Below are 17,856 nucleotides of genomic sequence, written 5' to 3'. Positions count from 1 at the left end.
GGCTACTCGTGGTCACCTCTGAGACAGGCAGCTCTTGCAAACTCTATCCCTCCAGAACTAGTAGTGCATGTTTTGGACACTTGAAAAGAAGGCAATCTGGGGGATTTAGAGCACAGAAAGGGTGGTCATACCCTCAGCCTTGTCAATCAATCACCAGCCAAAGGGAAAAAGTCACTAACTTCCTATGAGCCATCCTATTCATGCCTTTTGTCATTTCTACATTTCTCAAGACCACTAATGAGCTCTTCTGACACATTTTCAAGAGTCCTCTCCTACCAAAAGATGAGCTGATGGTGATCTTCAGACAGTAGTTGACGTGGAAGCCAAAAGGACCCAAATAACAACACTGTTGTGGTTTTGCTGGCTGATGTTCCCTCAAATAGGCATGGCAAAGAGGCTCTCCACATCAAATATGTCCTTTCTGAGCTGGCAGCCCCAGGTCTGCTTTCTAAACATACACTTACCCTTGTCTGTGACAGCATTTAGAGGACAGCACTTTCCTACCAGGCCTTTTTTCCTTCCGAGACGAGACAGAAAAGTAGGTTAAAAGTAATGGCCAGAGTTGCTCAGCTCTTGCAGTGCATCATAGCAGGAGGCCAGCAAGCCAATGGAGAAAATGAGGGTTCTGGCTCACATTGCTCTGTGCCAAGGAGTGGCTTGCTGTCCTCTAATTGTGGCTACCAGTTTACTACACATTAGGGAACCTTGTTAACAGAATGGGAATGCCACTTATTTGCCTCTCACTTGTGGAAGAGTACCCTTTGATTTTCTGTGCTTTGAGGAGGTCCTGCTTGAGTCACTGAAGCTTTTTTTTTAACCTTCCCTTTATCTTTGAGGTTGGCTTTTTTTTTTTTTTGTTGTTGTTGGTTTTTTTTTGTGGCCACATTTTTCAAAGGAGAGAGTTCCTATTTAGACACTTAAGTGTGTGCAAAGCCCCAGCAAATCTCAAGACTAAAACTGTGTGTTTGGAAAGATCTTGACATCAACAGCACAGTGAAACTCAGTCTTTTGGTGCATCTAGAGAAGAGTTGGCTTCTTTGGGATCTGTTATGTTGGGAGCAGTAGTTATGGGAGAGCAGCAACTAAGCTTCAAGACTGTCAAGTTCTCCCAGTGAGTCACTATGAAGACCACAAACCCAGGTGAAAATATTGGTATTAAAGATGTAGCAAATAATCTTAGATCCATAGAATGGTTTGGGTTGGAATGGACTTTAAAGATCATCTAGTTCCAACCCCCTGCCATGAGCAGGGACACTTCTCACTAGACCAAGTTGCTCAGTGATGGAATTGAACAGAATGCTTTGATTTATAAAGATACTTTAAAATGCTTCCATTTTAAATCCTTCAAAACAGGAAAAAATGTGGAAGGGTAATTTCAGATGGCTGGGTGCTCGGTTGGACTGGATGATCTTGGAGGTCTCTTCCAACCTGGTTGATTCTATGATGCTATGATTGACAGGGGGGGAAAGTGATAGAATGGACTGTGTCAAAAGCAGTGAGAGCAGCAGGATGAGGGGAGTAATTCTGCCCTTCTACTCTGCTCTAATGAGATCCCACCTGAAGTGCTGTGTCCAGTTCTGGGGGCCGCAGCATGGAACTGCTGGAGTGGGTCCAAAGGAGGCCACAAAGATGATCAGAGGGCTGGGGACAGGTTGAGAGAGTGGGAGCTGTTCAGTCTGGAGAAGAGAAGACTCTGGGGAGATCTTATAGCAGTGTTCCTGTACCTGAAGGGGAGCTACAAGAAAGCTGAGGAGGAAGTTTTGACACGGGCTTGTTGTGACAGCATAAGAGGAGAATGGCTTTGAGCTGGAGGAGGGGAGATTTAGACTGGAAATTAGGAAGAAATTCTTTACAGTGAGAGTGGTGAGACACTGGCACAGGTTGCCCAGGGAGGTCGTGGATGCCCTCTCCCTGGAGATGTTCAAGGCCAGGTTAGATGAGGCCTTGAGCAACCTGTTCTAGTGGAAGGTGACCCTGCCCATGGCAGAGGGGTTAGAACTAGATGGTCTTTAAGGTCTCTTGCAACTCAAACCATTCTACAAATCTATGAATTCATCAAAATGAATGTGTTGCAGTGCAAAGCAACCCAAAGCAGCTCACTGCTGCCTTTAATCACCTCCTTCCCACTTTCCCTTCTTCCAGGGGAGACCACTGTGCACAGCCCAAATGTGCAACTTCTAACTTTGTATGTGAAAAGGCAGTGACAAAATGTGAGTAAGGTGTGATGGATGGGGGTGTGGTCCAGATTGAAGCCTTTACTAACTCTGAAGTGTGAGTGGAGCAGTAGTCTGTCAGTAACAAGACTTGACAGTGACAAGGAATGCCTCCCATGTGTGCATATGCTCAGTTGCTTTGCATTTGTAACCCTTAGGGTGGTAAAGTGATAACTCAAAATGCAGTCAAGTGGTGTTCCACAGGGTGTTCATCAGTGATGTAGACAGTGGGATTAAGTGGCACCCACAGCAAGTATGCAGGTGGCATCAGGCTGAGTAGTGTGGTTGACATGCCTGGTGTATGGGATCCATCCAGAGGGATACAGACAAGCTTCAGAAGTGGGCTCTTGTGAACCTCATGAGGTTCAACAAGCCCAAGTGCAAGGTTCTGCATGTGGGTCAGGGCAATCCATGACATCAGTAATAGCTGGGGGAATGAAGAAGTGGAAAGCAGCCCTGTGCAAAAGGATCTGGGGGTGCTGGTGGGTGAAAAGATGGACACGAGCCAGCACCATGTGCTGCCAGGCCATGTACGAGGCTGAGCTCCAGCAGCATGGGCAACAGGTGGTGGAGGGAGAGGATGCTGCCTCTCTGCTCAGCTCTGTTCAGACCTCACCTGCAGTGCTAGGGCAAGCTCTGGAGTCCTCAGCACAGCACATCCATGGACCTGTTGGAGTAATGATGGGAGTGCTGTAAGGCCAGGCAAGGGTTGTACAGCTTGGGGAAGAACAGGCTGCAGAGAGACCTTCTGATGGCTTTTCAGCACTTAAAGCAGCCACTCAGAGAGCTGGGGACAAGCTTCTTAGCAGGACCTGTTGTGGCAGGGCAAGGGATGATGGCTTTGAACTAAACGAGAGAGACTCACACTAGAGGGAAGGAAGAAAATCTTACAGAGGGTGGTGAGACCTTGGCCCAGGTTGCCCAGAGAGGTGGTAGATGTCCCATCCCTAGAACCACTCCAGCTCACCTTGTCTGTGGCTCTGAACAGCCTGCTCTAGTTGCAGATGTGCCTGCTGAGTGCAAGGGGGTTGGACTGGATGTGCTGTGAGCCTTTTCCCCCCCAAGCAATCCTGTGATTCTGGGATTGCTTTCTTTTGAAGTGATTTTAATGCAAACTTCCCGCAGCCACTTCTTGTGGCATTTATTAGGGCTTTTTTCCCCCTGTTTATCACAGTCAGCACATGGTTGCTTCCAACGGCTTCCACTTGCCGCTGCTGGCTGAAGTGCCCCGCCGACAGCCGGTGCCTGCCGAGCAGCACCGCGGTGCCCGCTCTGCTCCCGCCGCCGCTCCCGAGGAGTCAGTCCGCGGCTGCGGGGCGGGCAGGCAGGCCGGCCGTACTTAAGGCTGCCCCGCAGGCTGTCTTGCCCTCGGCGGAGCCTGCCTGCCTGCCCACGGCTCCCCCATCACCGTGCCTGCCCCGCGGGCGGCCCGGAGCAGAAGGCCGGTGCCAAACCCAGCGCTTCCCGCGCAGACGGAGCAAGGCGCCCGGCCGTGCCTCAAGCCTCCTTAAGAGGCGGCGGCCACGGGGCAGCGGCTGGCGCCTCCCCCCCGCGCGGGAGAAAAGCGCCGTGTGCCCGGGATGGGGAGTGGGACTCTGCCCCGGCCCGGAGGGACGGCCGAGCCCGCGGGACCCCGGCAAGCGTAAGCGCCGTGCCTCCTTCGCAGGGCTCCTCCACGGGGTGCGGGGCGGAGAAGGACTGGCAGGGCGCGGGGGGTGTGCGGCCGCTGCGCCCGGCCCCGGGGGGCAGGCAGGGCGCGGAGGGCCCGGGCTGAAGGGGTGGAAGTGCCGACAAGGGCGGGCCGGGGCGCGGGGAGAAGGTGCCGGCTCGCTTTCCTTCCTCAGCGGCAGTGCAGGCGGCTCACCGAGCCTCCTTCCAGCTGTGAGAGACACCGAGGAGGGCGAGCGGGACCGGGGCAGCGCGGAGCGGCCACTCCCGTAGCCGCCGCATCAGGCAGGCACCTGCTGCCCGGCTGGCCCTACCCTAGCCCCGCTGCCGACAGCGCGCCCGTGGCCGCTCGGCACTGTCAGAAGCACCCCTGGCCGTGCCTGTGTGGCGTCCGCCCTCGCCGAGCGCCGCGAAACGGGGCTGTCATGAGGCTGAAGGAAGGCAGCGAGCAGTAGACAGGCGTTCGCCGCTGGCCGTGTGTGCCAGGGCAGCGCTGTGTGCGCGGCCACACGTACCAGAGCATGCCAGCAGCGCTCCTGTGCCACACAGGACTCCAGAACTGCCCTGGAACGCATTACGCATTGTCAGCCCCTCGTCCGTGGGGGGATAGGTCTGTGCTTGCCTTCTGGGGTCGCTGGAAGTGGCTTTGCCAGCGGTTAGTGCACGCTCTACCATCTCGTTTGCTTGTCCTCACGGAGCGTGAGCGATGAAGCAATCGCCTTGTAACTTATAGGGAAGTAAAGCAACGAGCCCAACGCATCTGCTGTGCGAACGTCTCACAAAATGTCTGCAGCAGCCGCCTCTCCTTTGGGGCTGATCCGAAGAAAAAGGCACTTCTAAGAGTCTCTCTTTGTGACATGCAGCAGGCATATGCTCCTAAGAATGGTTTACTTCTCTTAGTGTTCATTAGAAGCATGATCGCCCACCCTCGACCCTTGTGTTCACGGCATCCCCTTTGGGACCAAACTTGCACCGTGTACGGTAGAGGTTAATTTGTGGTCTTGGTTGACCTCTGGTTAGTCCTGCTGCATCATTGGGAGAAGCTGCTGCCTCTGTGGTGTGATCAGCTCCTGTGCTGGTGGTTGTGCTTTCCTTACACCCCCCCAGTAACTTAGGGTTTTGCACTGGTATGAAGTCGGATGCCTTCCCCCAGGCAGTGCTGCTGGCAGTGGGGCTGCAGCACCTCTTGGCTGTGTGGCCCCTGCAGAACTTGTCTGTCAGCACCTTGTCTCATACCTCTGGGGAAAATCCCTTTACTGAACTGTGAAGCATTGAAGGCTCCTTCAGATGAGGGCTTGTAGGCTTCCAAATCAGACAAGATGTAGTCCTGAGTGAGGAGGAATGGTGTGTGTAGGACAGATAACTGCAGTGGGTATTCCTTGCAGGAAGATGGTCTTCAGCACCTCAGCAGAATCACAGAATGGTTTGAATTGGGAGGGACACCTTTAAAGGTCATCTAGCTCAACTCTCAAAAGTAGACTCAGATGCCTGCTGTGCTTGCGCGTGTCCAGAGAAGGGCGACGAGGCTGGGGAGAGGCCTTGAGCACAGCCCTACGAGGAGAGGCTGAGGGAGCTGGGATTGGTTAGCCTGGAGAAGAAGAGGCTCAGGGGTGACCTTATTGCTGTCTACAACTACCTGAGGGGTGGTTGTGGCCAGGAGGAGGTTGCTCTCCTCTCTCAGGTGGCCAGCACCAGAACAAGAGGACACAGCCTCAGGCTGCGCCAGGGGAGATTTAGGCTGGAGGTGAGGAGAAAGTTCTTCCCTGAGAGAGTCATTGGACACTGGAATGGGCTGCCTGGGGAGGTGGTGGAGTCGCCGTCCCTGGAGCTGTTCAAGGCAAGATTGGACGTGGCACTTGGTGCCATGGTCTGGCCTTGAGCTCTGTGGTAAAGGGTTGGACTTGATGATCTGTGAGGTCTCTTCCAACCCTGATGATACTGTGATACTGTGTGAATTATCTGTAGGATGCTTGATTCAGTCCTCTTTCAGTTCTACACAAGCACCATCTGAGCTGCTTTCACTTTTCTGACTTGACTTTGCACAGCTGTTGGTGCATTTCTGACCATCTACCACTGCCAGGGACCTTTCCCACATTAAAAAGTGCAACTCCTAGGCTTAAAGCCTTGTCTAGGTGACTCTTGCCTTCCTGTCTGCCATGGAGTCACTGTTCTACTGAAGCTCATGTTAGCATGAAGTGCTGAGAAAAGCAGCCTTTGGGTTAGCTCATTTTGGTAAATCTCAAACTGCTGATAAATAAAACTGTATCAAACAGATGAGGTCAGCAGGTCAAGGGAGGTTGTCCTCACCCTCTGCTCTTGCCCTAACGATGCCGCATCTGGAGTACTCTGCCTGGTTCTGGGCTCCCCAGCTCCAAGGCAGCAGGGATATACTAGAGAGTGGCAAATGAAGGCTGCAAGGATGACGTTTTTCACTCCATGAAGCCTTCAGTACTATCAGAAAGAATAAAGGAGCAGGAGCTGGGGTTGTTTAGCTTGGAGAAGAGGAGGCTCAGGGGGAACCATCCCACACTCTACAAATACGTGGAGGGAGGTTGCAGTAAGGTGGGGGTCAGACTCTTCTCCCAAGCAGCCAGTAGCAGAATGAAGGGACACAGTCTCAAGCTGTGCCAGGGGAGGTTTAGGCTGGATATTAGGGAAAAAGTCTTCACAGAAAGAGTGGTTTGCCATTGGAATGGGCTGCCCCGGGAGGTGGTGAGGTCATCATCCCTGGAAGTGTTTGAGGCTGGATGGGGCACTTAGTGCCGTGGTTTAGTTAACTAGATGGTATTAGGTAATAGGTTGGACTCAATGATCTTGAAGGTCTTTTCCAACCTGATTAATTCTGTGATTCTCTGATCAGCTGCTTTGTGGCTACCATGAATTGTTCAGTTTACCAAGAACTTCAGATTCGGGTAGAAAATGTGAACCTAAAACTGATGTGTTTGTTTTATTTTTCTTCCTGTAGGGGAAAATGTTTTGAATATACAGTGTAGAGTCAGCTCTTTCTCTGCTGTTGTTGTCTCTGCAGATCTCCACCTTGTCCATTTATCACCAGCTTTCTGCACGCTTGTCCTGCTATGGGATGTGTAACAAAAGAGAACTGGAAATACCGATGAATCACATAATTTAATCTCCTCCTGCATGGCCAGTTAATCTGCACTGGAAAAGTACCAGTTTGGCTCTTGGTGCTAAGTGCTATTTATGACTTATTTTTCTTTGAGTTAGGAAAAAACCCAAACCCCAGACCCTCCAAATGCAACCAAAACAACCCACAAATGCTGCGGCCTCGCTAAGGTCCTGTACTTGATGTCTTCTTCACTTGAAGCTATTTTATTGAACACAGTTCCTGTAGGGTGCCTTTCTTGAATTGTCATGATACTTAGAGTCAGATAGCCTAAAGTAGCTGGAATGGGAAATGTTTCAGACAATTTGGGTGTGCCTTTTATGCTTTGTATGTAGGAGAGCCCTGCAGAGGGACCTGGACAGGCTGGATAGGTGGGCAGAGGCCAACGGGATGACATTTATCAGGGCCAAGTGCAGGGTTCTGCACTTTGGCCACAACAACCCCAAGCAGCACTACAGGCTGGGGACTGAGTGGCTGGAAAGCACCTGGGGGTAGTGATAGACAGTAGGCTGAAGATAAGCCAGCAGTGTGCCCAGGTGGCCAAGAGAGCCCATGGCATCCTGGCCTGGCTCAGGAACAGTGTGGCCAGTAGGACAAGGGAGGTTATTCTGCTCCTGTACTCAACACTGGTCAGGCCACACCCTGAGTGCTGTGTCCAGTTCTGGGCCACTCAATTCAAGAGAGATGTTGAGGTGCTGGAAGGTGTCCAGAGAAGGGCAAGGAAGCTGGTGAGGGGCCTGGAGCACAGCCCTGTGAGGAGAGGCTGAGGGAACTGGGGGTGTGCAGCCTGCAGAAGAGGAGGCTCAGGGCTGACCTCATTGCTGTCTACAACTACCTGAAGGGACATTGTAGCCAGGTGAGGGGTGGCCTCTTCTGCCAGGCAACCAGCAACAGAAGAAGGGGACAGAGTCTGAAGTTGTGCCAGGGGAGGTCTAGGCTGGATGTTAGGAGGAAATTGTTGTCAGAGAGAGTGATTGGCATTGGAATGGGCTGCCCAGGGAGGTGGTGGAGACACCGTCCCTGGAGGTCTTCAAGAAAAGACTGGATGAGGCACTTAGTGCCATGGTCTAGTTGACTGGCTAGGGCTAGGGGATAGGTTGGACTGGATGATCTTGGAGGTCTCTTCCAACCTGGTTGATTCTATGATTCAGTTCCTAACTTCTAGTCATACGCAGGAGAAACATCCAAAATATGGAGATGAGCCCTGACCACTTCCTTCAGGGGTGTTTCTGCAAAGACAACATTTGGGTAATCTCTGCACTCTTCCTTAGAATGTATTCTTGTCAGTACCAAGGGGCTAAATCTCCAGTTTAGTCTGCAGAGAAGGGGGCTGAGGGATGACCTCACTTTCTACAACACCCTGAAAGAAGGTTGGAGCCATATGGGCGTTGGTCTCTTCTTCCAAGTAACAGGCTGTGAGGAAATGGCCTCAGCTTGCACCAGGGGATGCTTAGATTGAAGAAGTTTCTCCTAACATCCAATTCAAGCATTCTCAAACACTGGAACAGACTGCCCAGGAATGTGGTTGAATCCCCATCCCTGCAGGTGTTTCAAAGAGGCAGAGACATGGTGCTGAGGGACGCAGTTTAGTACCAGCCTTAAAGGTCTTTTCCTGCCTTAATGATTCTTTGCAGTGTAGCAGTGACTTTTCAGGTGCATGTCACTTCAGGAGTGATGGGAGTCTGTTTGAGAGGAATTGGACCTGTTAGAGTCTGGTTTAATTGATGTGCCATAATCAGGTGGTTGGCAGCTTTGGTGACTTTGGTGTAGATTGGAAGATGGTCACCTTAGCAGTAGAACTGAAGCTGCTTTACAGACTTGGTGCATTGAAGTTAAATTCATTGAATGGCTTGAGATGGGGAGTGTAATGAATAGACTTGTGTGGTAGCCAGAGGAGGTATCTCCTGCTTAACTTAAGCTCAAGCTTAACTTAAGCTCAAATGTATGAAAATTGACTATAAAATATGAGAAAATGCTTAATATCATAAAAATCACAGAGTGGTTTGGGTTGAATGGGACCTTTTAAAGGTCATCTAGCCCAGCATCCCTGCAGTGAGCTGGGGCAGCTTCAAATAGATGGATTGCTTAGAGCTGCAGCCAGCCTGGCATGGAATGGTTCCAGGGATGGGGTGTGGAAAGTTTGCAGCACAACCGGTATGGCCGATAGGTAGTGTGTGGGGTTGAGAGATGGGAGATTAAATTCAAATTTGTTCTGCATTTGATATGAAATACTGAGTTGGATCAAAGTCTTCTGAACCTTCAGGGCAGTAGCCTAAGAAGGGGAGTGACACCGAGGGAGCCAACCTGAGTTCTTGACTGCTTGTTTACTTGATACTTTGAGAGAAGGCTCCAGTGGGACCTTGTGGCCTTTCAGTGCCTAAAAGGGGCTGGTTGGAAAGCTGGGTGCAGACTTTTGAGCAGGACCTCTTGTGGCAGGATAAGGGGTGATGGTTTGAAACTAAAAGAGGGAGATTCACACTAGAGAGAGGGAAGACCTTTTTTTGTACTGAAGGTGGTGAGATCATAGCCCAGGTTGCTCAGAGAGGTGGTAGATGCCCCATCCCTGGAACCATTCCAAGTCAGATTGGATGGGCTTCTGAGCAACCACGTCCAGTTGCAGCTATCCCTGCTGACTGCAGGGGGGTTGGACTTAGGTGACTTTTGCACGTCCCTTCCAATCCAACCCAGCCTGTGATTCTCTGATTAATGATTGGGGAAGCCAATGTTTCAGTGGTTGCTCTAAGGTCAAGTCTTTGGTATTCTGGAGCTGACTGCAGCAAGAAGATCAAATATTCTCTTCCAACTGTGGTTGAGATGGTATTTCAGCTCCTGGCTGAAGCCTGGGAGACCAGTCTCCACATACATCATTATTTTGAGCTTACAACTGGTCTGGTTTCATTTCACTTACCTCTTCCTAAAAAGAAGCTCCATGCCATCTGTGGCAGGATTTTGCTGTGATTTCATGGGTGGTGATAGCAAAATTGGCTGTCCTCCTCCTGAGAGGTGATGAACTCTCTCTGGTGCGTGCTTGCTCTGCCTCAGTGATATAACTGTGTCTGAAAAACAAATCCCAGAACCTGCCTTAGTAATAGAAATGATCTCATCATTGCCCTAGGTTAGAATAGCACCACGGAGTAACAGAACTTTCACAAGAACTCTCTCTTGTTTTTGCTCTTTAAAAAGCGATCAAAGCCCATCCTTGTATTCAGACTTTCCCGAGGGCTTCAGTTTGCTGTTTACCTCGGGGAAATGATGCCAATTTCCTGACTGCACCAATTCCAGTAGCCTGTGTGTCAACGTCTGGAGCAGTGTTACTCAGCCCATGGTGCAGGAACAGGAGGGGGTCTCTAGGACTTGAAAAAGAGTGAACCTTCAAAGGCATTCCTGTTTTACTGTTTGAAAGCTAACTGTTGACTGTTGACGCTTCAGAATCTGGTGTGGGGGGGTTTTTTTGATTCATAATGAAAAAAATTAATGTGGCAGTGTTGCATGAGGGAATTGGTGCACTGCTCTCAATTAGCTCTACTCTGCCTCTGTGAACTCTGTGCCTCTGTGAGACCACACCAACAAACTGTTGGTGTTTGCTATAGAAGTCATCTTGTTCTCTACAACACTTTAACACTGAGGAATCAGAGAACGCTAGGGGTTGGAAAGGACCCCCAGAGATCATTGAATCCAACCCCCTGCCAAAGCAGGATCACCTAGGGCAGGTCCTGCAGAAACACATCCAGGTGGGTCTTGAAAGTCTCCAGAGAAGGAAACTCCACAACCTCTCTGGGCAGCCTGCTCCAGAGTTCCAGCACCCTCACACCAGAAAAGTTTCTCTTGATGTTGAGGTGGAACTTGCTGTGCTCCAGTTTGTGTCTGTTACCCCTTGTCCTGTTACTGGGTACCACCAAAAAGAGCCTGGCATCTTCTTTTTGACACTCACCCCTCTGATACTTATAGACATTGATAAGATCCCCTCTCAACCTTCTCTTCTCCAGGCTAAACAGCCCCAGCTCTCTGTCTTTCATGGCAGAAGTAGGCTGGAGAAGAGGAGGCTCAGGGGTGACCTCATTGCTGTCTACAACTACCTGAAGGGAGGTTGTAGCCGGCTGGGGTTGGTCTCTTCTCCCAGGCAACCAGCAACAGAACAAGGGGACACAGTCTCAAGTTGTGCCAGGGGATGTGTGGGCTGGATGTTAGGAGGAAGTTCTTCACAGAGAGAGTGATTGGCATTGGAATGGGCTGCCCAGGGAGGTGGTGGAGTAAAAACTCCAGGGCTTCTTTTTGTCAGCTGGTAGCAGAATTGCTTTGGCAGATAGTTACAGGCTTAACCACTAAAGGAAATGTTTATTTTGATCAGTTTAGCATACTGAAAGCACATCTGATGAAATGCAGGGCTGAAGGAGCCCAGGCCAGCTGTTCTGCTGGACGTGACAGTCATTTCAGCACCGACTGGGCACGTCGGCAGGTGTTTGAATATACCAAGGGTGAGTTTGAGTTGGCAAGAGCCATAGTGAGTCCTTGGGTGCCTTGAGAACTAGCTAAATGAAAAGCTTAGACAGTTAGGTAAGAGACTAGTCACAGATCATCCCAGCTTTCAGAACTTTCTCTGCCTGACCAGTCCTCTGTGGTTTAGAGGAGAGCATGGCAGTCCTCCTTCTGTCCCTAATTTTGCAAAGCACTTTAACAAGGGAATGTGTAAATCTGGGGATTCTTCCTGGCTTGGATTACTCTCCATTTACTTCTTGAGTCATTGCCTGTGGCTCCTTAGAAAGTTAGATTGTGTCACATTCCTGAAGGCCACATTTAAGGTCTGAGTTAGCCAGAAGTTGCTGCCTTTTAACTTAGCTCTGTGGTTTTTGCTTGCTTTATAGAACCACTGGTGTAGCTAACCGCTTAGCAGTGATCAAATCAGATTACAGGAAGGTCTGACATATCTTTTTGCTTATGAAAAAGAGGAAAATTTCCAGTTGCTGTACTAAATCAAAATATTTTCAGCCCAAAGCCTTACTGGTAATGTTCTGCAGACATTAACAGTGCTCAGATCCTTCCCCTTGTCTCAGGACTTGACTGTGTTGATAACAGGAGCACTTGAGATAGTTGTCTGAAAATGAAGCAAGTGTCACCTGAACCAAAGCCTTCTTCCCGAGTCACCAGAGAGGTTGCAGTGGATCTCTTGGCAGCTTGGTGTTCTTGCTTACTCAAAACTTGGGTGAAATGGTGCAGCAAAAGATTCAAACCTTTCAGAAGTTGCTACAGGAGAAGAGCAGGTGCCTGTGGTTGGAGCACAGATGACAGATATGACCAAGAAACAGAGGGAGCTTCAGAGGAGTTGCAAGAGGCACAGCACAGAAAGAGGAACCTCAAGAAAGGGTGCTAACATGCCACTGCTTCTGCAATCCCCAAGCAGGAAGGTGGCTGGAGGAACCTCCCCAGAGTCATGTATTTGTCAAGAAAGCCAAACATCCTGTGTAAGTGCCAGGAGTCATGTTTAGCTTCGATCACAGCCTGGGAAGCACAGAGTTATAGCACGTTAAGGGCTGGAAGGGAGCTCTACAGGTCAAGTCTAAGCCCACTGCTAGAGCAGGGCACAACACAGAAACACATCCAAGTGTGTTTTGAAAGTCTCCAGAGGAGGAGACTTTACAACCTCTCTGGGCAGCCTGTGTCAGGGTTCTAGCACCCTTTTACCAGACAGGTTTCACCTCATGTTGAGATGGAACTTGCTGTGTTCCAGCTTGTACCTGCTGTTCCTTGTCCTGTCACTGGGTACCATCAAAAAGTGCCTGGCACATTCATCCTGACACCCACCCCTCAGATATTTATAGACATCAATAAGATCCCCTCTCAGCCTTCTCTTCTCCAGACTAAACACTCTGAATCAAACACTGAGCAAATGCTTTGCCAATGTCAGTTTGGCTTCAAACACAAGCTGGGAACTCCAGGGGTCTTTTGTAGCTGCTCCAAGCCTGGACTACAGGAGGCTTTATGAGGTCAGGCAGTCTCAGAGTGTTTGGCTTTGGGTGGAAGCTGAATGTTAGATCAAGATGGGGACCACTGGTGTTGATGCACTTTATATGAACTGCAGACTGATCAAGAAAATCATAGAATCAGGCAGGTTGGAAGAGACCTCCAAGCTCAGCCAGTCCAACCTAGCACCCAGCTCTCTCCAGTCATCTAGACCATGACACTAAATGCCTCATCCAGTCTTTAACACCTGCAGGGATGGTGACTCCACCACCTCCCTGGGCAGCCCATTCCAATACTAATCACTCTCTGACAAAAACTTCCTCCTAACATCCAGCCTAGACCTCTCCCAGCACAACTTGAGACTGTGTCCCCTTCTTCTGTTGCTGCTTGCCTGGCAGAAGAGATGAACCCCACCTGGCTACAGCCTCCCTCCAGATAGTTGTAGACAGCAATGAGCTCTGCCCTGAGCCTTCTCTTCTGCAGGCTGCACACTCCCAGCTCCCTCAGCCTCTCCTCATAGGGTTTGTGTTCCAGGCCTTTGTCTGGACAATGGGTAGGGCAATTAGGCTGTCCTGTTAGGCTTGGTATTTATTGGTCAGTTCATTAGAAAATCACGTGTTAAAAATGCAAGGAATGCTCATTGTGTGAGTTGCACTGAATTTCTCACCTCAGGAAAGCAGTAGACTCTTAGACTGGTTTGGGTTGGAAGGGACCTTCAAATGCCATGTAGTCCACTTCCATGCAGTTTACAGAGCCCCATAGAACTTGACCTGGAGTGGTTCCTGTGATGAGGCATCTACCACCTCTCTGGGCAACCTGGGTCAGGTCTCGCCACATTCAGTGTCAAACATTTCTCCCTTCTCTCTCTTCTGAATCTCTTTTAAGGTTAAGCCATCACCCCTTACCCTGTCACAACATGCCCTGCTCAAAAGTCTGTCCCACACATTCTTCTGCTCGGCCCCTGCGAGGTCTCTAGAAGGTCTCCCCAGAGCTGTAGTAGCACTGTGTGTGTGGAGCATACACCTGTATTACTTCCTCTCATACCAAGTAGTGACTGTGTTGATAACAGGAGCACTTGAGATAGTTGTCTGAAAGTGAAGCAAGTGTCATGTGAATGAGAGTCCAGTTTGGCAATGACCTATAATTTTTCCTTCCCTCATTTCAAAGAGGCTGAGAAATCCTGGCAGCAGAAGTTTGTCTCTGACTGCTTTTACTAGAAAGCCCTGACAAATTTCCCTGAGTCACTCTGAACTGCTTTGCCAGGCGTTTCATGCTATGCCCATACAGACCAGAGGAAGTGCAGCACAATTGTCCCCTTCACTGCAGACAGTGACAAGAGCTCCTGTTTGGAGTCATTAGTCCAAAGCCAGCAGCTGAAAGCTGCCCTCCTGAGTCATTCTGGGCAGGCTACATGAGTGTAAGATGATGAAGCACCTTCTGCATGCAGCCCTTGCTCCATCCCTGCAGTGCCAGCAGGCCAGTGCCCCTGTGTGCTGGCAGCTCTTCTGCTCTGCCCTGCAGTGCCAGGCAGTTCAGAAAGAGCAGCTGGGAGAACTTGCTCTGGATACTAATCAAGTTAGTATCTAATTATCTGAAAAGGTATTCAAGGAAATATTTGCCTAACTTTCAGCTGTATTTGGGTTATTGCCACCCTGCTTGACCTGATCAGAAGCCAGCTGTTACTTTTAGCAGCCTCTCTTGTTTTGAGCTGTTACTATGATGGTTCTTCTGTGTGTAACCACTGCAAGGCAGAACTGGCATCTGCAGTTGAAGGCTGACAGCACTGGGCAGCTTTGCATGCTTGCCTCTGCCCCAAAGTCAAACATAAGTACTTAAATATTCTAATATTCTGGAGAAGAGAAGGCTCTGGGGTACCCTAGAGCTACATTTTGATACTGAAGGGGACCTGTGGAAAGGCTGGGGAGGGACTGTTTAGAAGCACTTGTAGTGACAGGGTGAGGGGCAGTGGTTTGAAACTGGAGCAGGATAGATTTAGGTTAGACATCAGGAGGAAGTTTTTTACAACGAGAGTGGTGAAACACTGGAACAAGTCAACCAGGGATGTGGTTGAGGCCTCATACATGGAGGCATTTAAGGTCAGACTTGATGTGGCCCCGAGCAGCCTGATCTTGGTGTCTCTGCTGACTGCTTTCTGTTTGAAGCTATCGGTATTTCACAGCAGGGAAGCAAAAGAAAGAATGAAGGTGTTGTGATGGTTTGGGTGTTCCACGTTGGAAATCACCCAAACTAGACTCAGCTGGCTCTGGAAATATGAATGAAGCTTATATTTACAGCTTAGCACAATATACAAGCAGATATTTACAGTATATACAGCTAGAGACAGAAATAGACAAGGTAAAAGGTGATAGAGAAACACAACAGCCCTCCCAGAAACCTGAGTCTGCAGGAGGGGCTCTCAACTGCCCCTTTACCTTCCCCCTACCCCTCTCAACCTTACCCCAGTCCCAAGGAAGAATGGAGGTTTGGCCAGGGGGTTAGGAAGCAAAGTGGATCAGTCAGAGAAACGGAGGGTGAGGTTAGAGAGAGAGATGCAGCTCAGAGCTCCCCAGCAGGAGAAGTGCCTTATCTATGTTTTGATTCTTCTTCTTGTATCTCTCAGTAAGCCTGTGAGGGAAGCAGACAACATTCTGTTTTCCTTTTCACAGCCTGTAATCTAGTCCTTCTCACCAAAACATTCTAGCTAGCTTCAAACTAGCACAGGTGTAGATAAATTGGAGGCCTGGTCAGTATCTGAAGGGTGATGGGCAAGCGAATGTGGTCAGGCTCTTTTCAGCAGTGCCCAGTAAAAGGACGAGGATGAGGCACTTAGTGCCATGGTCTGGTTGACTGGCTAGGGCTGGGGGATAGGTTGGACTGGATGATCTTGGAGGTCTCTTCCAACCTGGTTGATTCTATGATTCTATGCAGACTGGAACTGAGGAGGTTCCCCCAGAGCACGAGGAGAAGCTTTTTCTGCTGTGAGAATGCTGGACCCTGGGAGCAGGCTACCCAGAGAGGTTATGGAGTTTTCTTCTCTGGAGAGATTCCAAACCCACTTGGACATTGTGGTCCTGGGAGAGCTACTGTGGGTGACCCTGCTTTAGCAGGGGAGTTGGGCTAGATAATCTCCAGAGGTCACTTCCAGCTGGAATTCTGTAGTAGGTGGACCTGCCTAGTGCTCTGTAATTGTTTTTACAGGGAATATACCCTCATGATTTCTTTGTTTTTCATGGCACATCCATCAGATTTTTCCCATGCTTCTTTGGTTTTTGACTTCCTGCTGGAAGAGCAAGCTGGCTGGTGTGTACGTAAGCCTCAGAGACTCTGACACAGTGGGAATTACTGACCTGCTGCAAGTTTTGAGCCCCTGCCATCTAAACTCTGCCTTGTGGCTTGGCTGTCTGTACACAAAGACAATTAGCATTGCCATTTTGAAGTAATATTCTTGGAGTCTCTCAGTGGAACTCTTTTGTTGTGGGTTTGTTGGGTGGGTTTTCCCCCCCCCCTATCCAAAGCTGTTATTTTATTTCTAGTGCAAATTTGAAGTCGGATGGAAGATGTTGGAGGAATTTAGGGCAAAGGAGCTCTTTAATTCTTAGAAGAAAAATGAATTCCTTACTTGGAGCTTACTCAGTTCCACTTTCTAATATTCCTGCAAGTTCATCATACCAAGAGACCATGCATGATGACACAGCTTGTGTTGGTTACATCTTGCTAACTGTTGCAGTGAGTGTTTCTTGTTAACTCTCCTTTGCGCAAGCGGTGTGACAGTGAGAGAAACCCTCATGCCTCAGGCCACTGACTTCTTCCTGCAGCCCTGTGTTTGCGGTTAAAAAACATCTCTGGGCTGGATGGGAGTTGTGCTGGGAACTTCCATGACCAGCATGAAGTAGATGCAGGTATTCAGGCAGAAATGCTTCCAGCTTCTTGAATATTCAGAGAATTCCAGCCTGGTGAGGGTTGGAAGGCATTTGTGGAGAGCATCCAGTCCAACAACCCTGCTGAAGTAGGGGCACCAACAGCGGCTTGCCCAAGATCACAATGTCCAGGTGGGTTTGGAATCCCTCCAGAGGAGACTCCACAACCTCTCTGGGCAGCCTGCTGCTCCAGGGCTCCAGTACCTTCATACCAAAGAAGTTTTTCCTCATGTTCAAGTGGAACCTCCTGGGTTCCAGTTTGTGCCCATTGTGCCTTGCCCTGTCACTGGGCAAAACTGAAAAGAATCTGGCCCTGTCCTCTTGACATCTGGCATTTGGTTATTGATGAGCACTGATCAGATTCCCCACTCAGGCTGCTTTTCTTCAGGCTAAGCAGCCCCAGGTTTCTCAGCCTTTCCTCCTCACACAGATGCTCCAGGCCCCTCAGCATCTTTGTAGCCTCTGCTGAACTCTTTCCAGTAGTTCCCTGTCACTCTTGAATTGGGCGTAGTACTCCAGATGTAGCCTCACTAGGGCAGAGTAGAGGATAACCTCCTTTCACCTGCTGGCCATGCTCTTCTGAATGCATCCCAGGAGGCCATTGGCCTTCTAGGCCACAAGAGCACATTGCTGGTCCCTGGAGAACTTGTTGTCCACCAGCACTATCAAGTCCTTCTCTGCAGAGCTGCTTTCCAGCAGGTCACTGCTCCTCTGTGCTGGTGCAGGGGGTTGTTCCTCCCCAGTTCTGGGCCCCTCAATTCAAGAGAGATGTTGAGGTGCTGGAACATGTCCAGAGAAGGGCAACAAAGCTGGTGAAGGGCCTGGAACACAAACCCTATGAGGAGAGGCTGAGGGAGCTGGAGTTGCTTAGCCTGGAGAAGAGGAGGCTCAGGGGTGATCTTTTTACTGTCTACAACTACCTGAAAGGACATTGTAGCCAGGTGGGGGGTGGCCTCTTCTGCCAGGCAACCAGCAA

At 49.9% G+C, this 17,856-nt stretch overlaps 1 protein-coding gene across 2 annotated transcripts in view; it reads left to right on the top strand.

The window, feature by feature from the left end:
* The first annotated feature begins 3,653 nt into the window (after positions 1-3,653).
* PLA2G4A (phospholipase A2 group IVA) overlaps positions 3,654-17,856 on the top strand; it is a 93,288-nt gene continuing 79,085 nt past the window's right edge. For both annotated transcript variants that reach the window (XM_064148047.1, XM_064148048.1), the window contains exon 1: positions 3,654-3,855. The gene's annotated coding sequence lies outside the window, so the exon portion shown is untranslated. The remainder of the gene's footprint in view (positions 3,856-17,856) is intronic.

Source organism: Pogoniulus pusillus, chromosome 8 (genome assembly GCF_015220805.1).
Source record: "Pogoniulus pusillus isolate bPogPus1 chromosome 8, bPogPus1.pri, whole genome shotgun sequence".
NCBI lineage: Eukaryota > Metazoa > Chordata > Aves > Piciformes > Lybiidae > Pogoniulus > Pogoniulus pusillus.
This window is presented reverse-complemented; position numbering and strand designations above follow the sequence as displayed.